Here is a 6,000-nt window from a genome sequence, read left to right as displayed (position 1 = left end):
TTGTTCACAGTGGAAAACACCACTTTGGTCCATGGAACCGAAATAGAATTATCCACATCCTGAAACAGAAATAGAATTATCCACATATTATAGTCACCCACAACTGGTACTGTTGCTACCCCCAAGGAAACAGGGAAACATGCAAAAGTAGTTGGATCAATGGCCAGACAGCAGAAGAGAGCACATTGTTTAGCATCAAAAAACACATCTCACTGCTGCTTCAGTTTTTTCATGGCTTCATACCCAAATACAGTCAAGAATTCAAGTTTTTAATTGCTTGACACAGCTTGCAGAAATTTGGTTTCAATACACAGCGGGTCAGTAAAGAAAAGGTAATGCAGAAAAGTTTGAGGTTTATCATGCGCTTACCCCTTCACTGTGACTAGTATGAAACCTTATTTTTGGTAAAGTAGGCCCGGCTAGCATTTTGCCTTTTGTTCATTAAGTATTTTTAAAAGCTTTGAGAGTAAATATAAGTTTTGACTTTTGTATTCACTCCCTTTAGACACAAGGCCTTTATAAACTTGTTTCATCTAAATTATTACTGTTATGACAGAAGATAAACAAGTTTTGACCAGTGTAGAAAAAAAAAGTAGAAAACTAAACTTTGCTTTCTTTTTTTACCAGTCTTCCTTCTCCACTTGATATGTGAGATATATAGCCTATTACTTTTTTTTTTGATTTTTACAATACAATGTAAAAAAGGGAATTACTACTTTTCCAACCTCTTTTTCCATTTTAACTATTATTGTTTGCTCTGTTTCAAAGATTGGGGTCTAAAGATTGTTTATTTTATTGACAGTTTCCACGGTGGTTTAATCTCTGGTTGTTAAAACCCACCATTTTTGATAGCAACTTTTGGCTCCGACTGTCAACTCGAATTAAGCTTGCATCTTTCACTGTCAAGTATGAAGAAAAGGAACAAGTAAGTGTTTTTCTTTCTTTCTTCTTTGTGCATCTATCATTTTCTTGGGTGTAGGAAATTAGATTTTGGCAAAGATCTATACTGGAAGAATAGAAATATGGAATTTGTGTTCAATAGTAGAAATCTCTCCTTTTTCCCATGAAACTTTTATAGCAGAACCACTTTACATTTTGCTTTGTTTAGCCAATGAAGATGGAGAGTATGAAAAACTGTAATACCTTATTTTGATTGGTTAAGTGATATGACATCTGTCAGGTCTCTACACCTCACCGTCTCTCCTCTCTTTATTTATTTATTTCCCTACAGTAATATTATTTGATTCTCTCATTTTTCCAGGTTTCCCCAGTTGCTTAAAAGGACAGGACTGACGGAATACCAAATATAGCTGTTGTCACAGCAGAAGGAGTAATTCTATGGCAAGCAGAAGGGAGAGTCGTCAAAAACACTGCCCTTGATTCCAAACAGTGTACTCTACAGCCTCAAATGAATGATGTCTTTTTAGTATCACTTGGGGCGGCCAATGCCTTAGCAGTTGCTGATATATTAATGTGTTTGATGTCCGGGTGAGAGCATGGAAACATGCCATTCGCACTCTGATACGAATGTTTGTATACAAACATATTTGTTTTTGTTGTTTGGCTTGCTTTACTGAAAATTCTAAAGTTTCCATTAGCTAATATTTTTCTGAATCTGGGTTATGGTTGATTTTCCCTATTTAAACTCACTTGGCTTTTTGCTCAGCTAGATACATTGGCTTATGATGCAAGGCATCCCATCATATTTTTGGATGTCAGCGCACATTTTTGGCATCATCGTCTTTCTTGAGGAGGGTCATCTCAAGAAGGGAAAGGAACCAGCTGATATGGATTCCAATGGTGGTCAATATTCTCAATGGATTCCTATTTGGTTGACGTTCTTTTCCGTCCCATGGCATCACTGTCTCGCCCAAGGCCATCTCAGGATTTAGGAGGAGGGCATGGAGTCCCCCATAGAGCGATTAGCCACACCAGACTTGTGGCTACATCCTGTTATACCAAATGATTATATGAAGGATTTGCCAACATGGAGGTATGAGGGTGGGGCAACGAGGAAGACCTAAAATCAGAAAGTGAAACGGATATTGATAGCGTCAGTGATAATGAAAATGACATTCTGCTGGGAACTTTACATGCCTGTTGTCAAGATGAAAATTGTAGGCTATGTGAGCTTTGGACCACAGTGAAGGAAATATATTTTCTGTCATCGATGTGCAATCTTGAAAAGGAAATTGGAGAGGCAGTACTTGAGGTACAGAAAAATCAGTGACAGCTGTCTTCAAAACATTACATATGAAAAGTTATTAAAAGTTTTGAAAATTGTTCAAAAAACAAAGAAACAAAATGCAGCACTCAATTCCCAACAGAGTGATTCGTTGAAGGATGTATGGCTGCTTTCCCCTCAGAGTCTGACAGAATTAAAATGGACAGCACCATCATATGCAATAGAAAGTCGGTATGTGCAATATGCCTAGGAAGATACGTGGGCAGCAGTTTTGTGTGGCCTTCCATGTGGACACAACTACCACCACTCTTGCATTACAGAGTGGTTATTAAAAGATAACCACCATTGTCCAACCTGCCGTTTGGCCATCATATAAAAAAAAACCAGCTAATACTACGCTGAGCATGAAGAATAAACAGCAAATAAAGTGTGATCTGATGGAATATTCTTGGTAATATTTTATAGTTGATATTATAAGGATGATATTATTCTAGAACATATACATGAATTGTCAGTTATAAATACCAAGCATGATATACTACATTTATGGGTTTCAAGGGCCAGATTTTCCCTTAGGTTAAATTTGTTGTCTTACAGTTGTTCATGTTTCTGGAAGACCCTCACATTTATCCTAAGAAAACATGTATGTGATTAATGTTTCTTTTGATTTTTCTCGAAACAAATAAAAATCTCTAAAAAAAGGGTATAATTAAATGATGATAATGATAATAATAATGATGATGATAATAATATTTAGCCTGGGTAAATTCTGAAGCAGAATGAAATGTGTTTCTTATTCTTTTTTTTCCTTTTTTCTTTCTTTTGTTCAGGCTCATGAAATGAGCTGCATTATTTCATATTTTCTTATTTCTGAAATTAGAATGAAGTAAAGGAAGCATAGAGATATATAAATATATAATCATCATGTTATAAAATTAAAAAAACAGTTGCTTACGCTTCTTGTGATATATGCAGACTTTATTAATTACTTATAAAACATGAAAATTGATAATTAAAAATGAACTTGATAGAGGGAAAGATTTTTTTTTTTAAATTCTGATAATCCTTCTGGAGATTTTTTCATTCAACTATGTGGTATTAACTAGTGATATATGATATTGTAATGGTAAAATGCTGCTTGAAGAAAGTGTATGAACCTTCGGGTTTAGCGGGTGTCACCTTAGTTGGCAAAAGTCAGCCAAGATGTAACTGAATTAATACTGTGATGCTATTTATTGTTAATGGATTTATTGTAACACAAAAATATACAAATAATTACTAAAACTAAAATCTTTTGTTTTTTAACTTTTTTTCTGTGTACATCCTTCTGGGTGGTGTGAAGTGATGGTGTGGTAGCCTAGATAAGTTTTGTACATGCCTTCTCCTTACATCTGACTAGCCTGAACAAAAGGGAGTAGCTGTTTCAAAAAACCTGCTGCTCATAGCCTCTCCATCATCAAGACTTCTGCAGTACCCCCTCCTAGCCACCCATGGAAACTAGGTACTTGCAGTCCTAGGCTGAACTGTGGGGGCTCTTGGAGTAGCAAGAGGCCCTAAAGGTATGGGGTCATGCCCTACTGGCTGTGGAGGGGGCCCTTTTCCCGTCTGCCACCCCAAGAGAACCAATTGGCAGTGAAGTATATAGATGTTTGTGTTGGGGGTAGAGTAAGCGTCCTTTCCACCAGTAAGTAAGGCAGGCTGTGGGTCCCGCTGGGACTCAGACTGGGAGCTTGGGTACCCGTTCTGCTTCCCAGTGGCCTCCTACGGGTGTTTGTAAACTTGACATGAAAGAGATGCTTTACTCCAAACTATCTATAATAGACAGCAGTCCTCAGCAAGGTATTTTAAATTTTTAGGGTGATTTCAATGCATTACCTGGGTGCAGTAGAGCTGTCTATGAGATGTCTGTTCGGTCCTCATGGCTCAGGAGCTGATCCGGCAGTGAGAATAGCCTCCTTATCTAGGGCTTTTCAAGGTCCCAGAAATTTGGGGGTTTCATGCTCTTGGTACCTGCGCCTTGACCTGCATGTTGGACATGGTACAGGGATGTGGGTAATGGGCCAAGGAAAATGGGCCATGTCCTCATTAGCACTGTTGTGGGAATCCTCTAGAACTGCAGGTTATATCAAAGTGCAGAATTCTGTGGTACTGATCATAGATTGTTTTGGCTACCTTTTGAGTCCACTTTAAAATTCCCCCCCCCCCCCCCACACACACACAATATTGCATATCATGTAACTACACTTTTATATAACAGCATCTTTATTGTCGGGAGTTACCCAATAGTTTTTTCAAAAAACTGTTTCTCATGTCCCCTGTGGGAATTACTCACAGACTGCACGAAGATAATGATGTGAAAGTCATAAAATACAGAGACAACTAAAGTGGATCAAAGAAAAATAAGTAAATGAAAAAATAATATATATATATATAATATATATATATATATAATTGAGGCCGCGGTGGCCAAGTGGTTAGAGCGTTTGACTCAAGACTGTCACGACGGCAATCTGAGTCGAGGGTTCGAGTCACCGGCCGGCGCGTTGTCCCTTGGGCAAGGAACTTCACCTCGATTACCTGCCCTAGCCACGGGTGGGCAAGCCAGCCCAAGTCAGTGCCAGTCCCAGAAACCGGGTAAAAAAAGATGGTGACTCGATAAAAACACAGGGGGAAGGCAAAGGCAAACCACCGCTCTAAATTGCCAAGAAAATCATGGAAATCCATGATCGCCAACGTCCTTGTAGACAGGGGCCCCATGAAAAAAATATAAAATATTTCATATTTTATAATATATATGCGCGTGTGCGTGTATGGTGTGCGAGTGTGTGTGAGAGAGAGAGAGAGTGTGTGTGTGGTGTGGTGAGTGTGCGTGGCGTGGGTGCATGTGCGTGTGCGTGTGCGTGTATGGTAGTGTGTGTGTGGTGTGGTGCGTGTGTGTTGGCGCGCGCGCGTGTGTGTGGGGCGTGGTGCGGTGCGTGCGTGTGTGTGTGAGTGTGTGTGTGGTGTGGGGGCGTGGTGTGTGTATTTACATATATGGTGCACCATATATATATACATATATATATATATATATATATAAAAATATATTACACATATATATTTACGCATATATATATATATACATATATCTATAATATATAAATAATATTTGTGCATATATATAATATATTTATATTATTTACACATAAATATATATATATATATATATTATATTATATATATATGCGTAAATATGTACGCTTGAAAAAATATGATTTACTTTTTAATATATCACATATCTACCTAGGATTACGTAAAAATCTACAAATAAAAAGCCCTGCAACTTTGACCCGACCGCTGTGACCCGAATGTATTTTCACCAGCAGACTGCCGTGGTACCCGCTTGCGTTCATCCTTGTGCTTCTCGTCATGATATTATCTCTCCCCTTACCATGCTATCTTCCTGCTGGTCAGGATTTCTATTGTCCCCCGAAATTACATTTACTTGCAGCAGTAGTTACATGCGATTCTAGAGTAAATGGTGACCTTTTTCAGCCATATTTTCAACTCTCTCTCACTCTCTCTCTCACCCCTCTCTTTTCTCTTCTTTCTCTTCTCTCCTCTCCCCTCTCTCTCTTTCTCTCTCTCTGTTCCTTCTCTTCCTCCTTCTCTCTTGCTTCTCTCTTTTCCTCTCTCCTTTTTCTCTCTCTTTTCTCTCTCTCTCCTTCTCTTTCTCTCCTTCTCTCTCTTTCTCTCTCTTCTCGCCAGATTGGCAAGCTACTGCAAAAAATGAAGGTCCTTTTATTACTTATCATTCTTCCCCCGTTCCCGTAGTA

At 38.5% G+C, this 6,000-nt stretch overlaps 1 pseudogene; it reads left to right on the top strand.

Annotated features, from left to right (window-relative positions):
- Positions 1-68: 68 nt before the first annotated feature.
- LOC119570379 lies at positions 69-3,686 on the top strand (annotated as a pseudogene).
- The last annotated feature ends 2,314 nt before the right edge of the window (positions 3,687-6,000 follow it).

The sequence above is a fragment of the Penaeus monodon genome, unplaced genomic scaffold, assembly GCF_015228065.2.
Source record: "Penaeus monodon isolate SGIC_2016 unplaced genomic scaffold, NSTDA_Pmon_1 PmonScaffold_2537, whole genome shotgun sequence".
Classification (NCBI taxonomy): domain Eukaryota; kingdom Metazoa; phylum Arthropoda; class Malacostraca; order Decapoda; family Penaeidae; genus Penaeus; species Penaeus monodon.
This window is presented reverse-complemented; position numbering and strand designations above follow the sequence as displayed.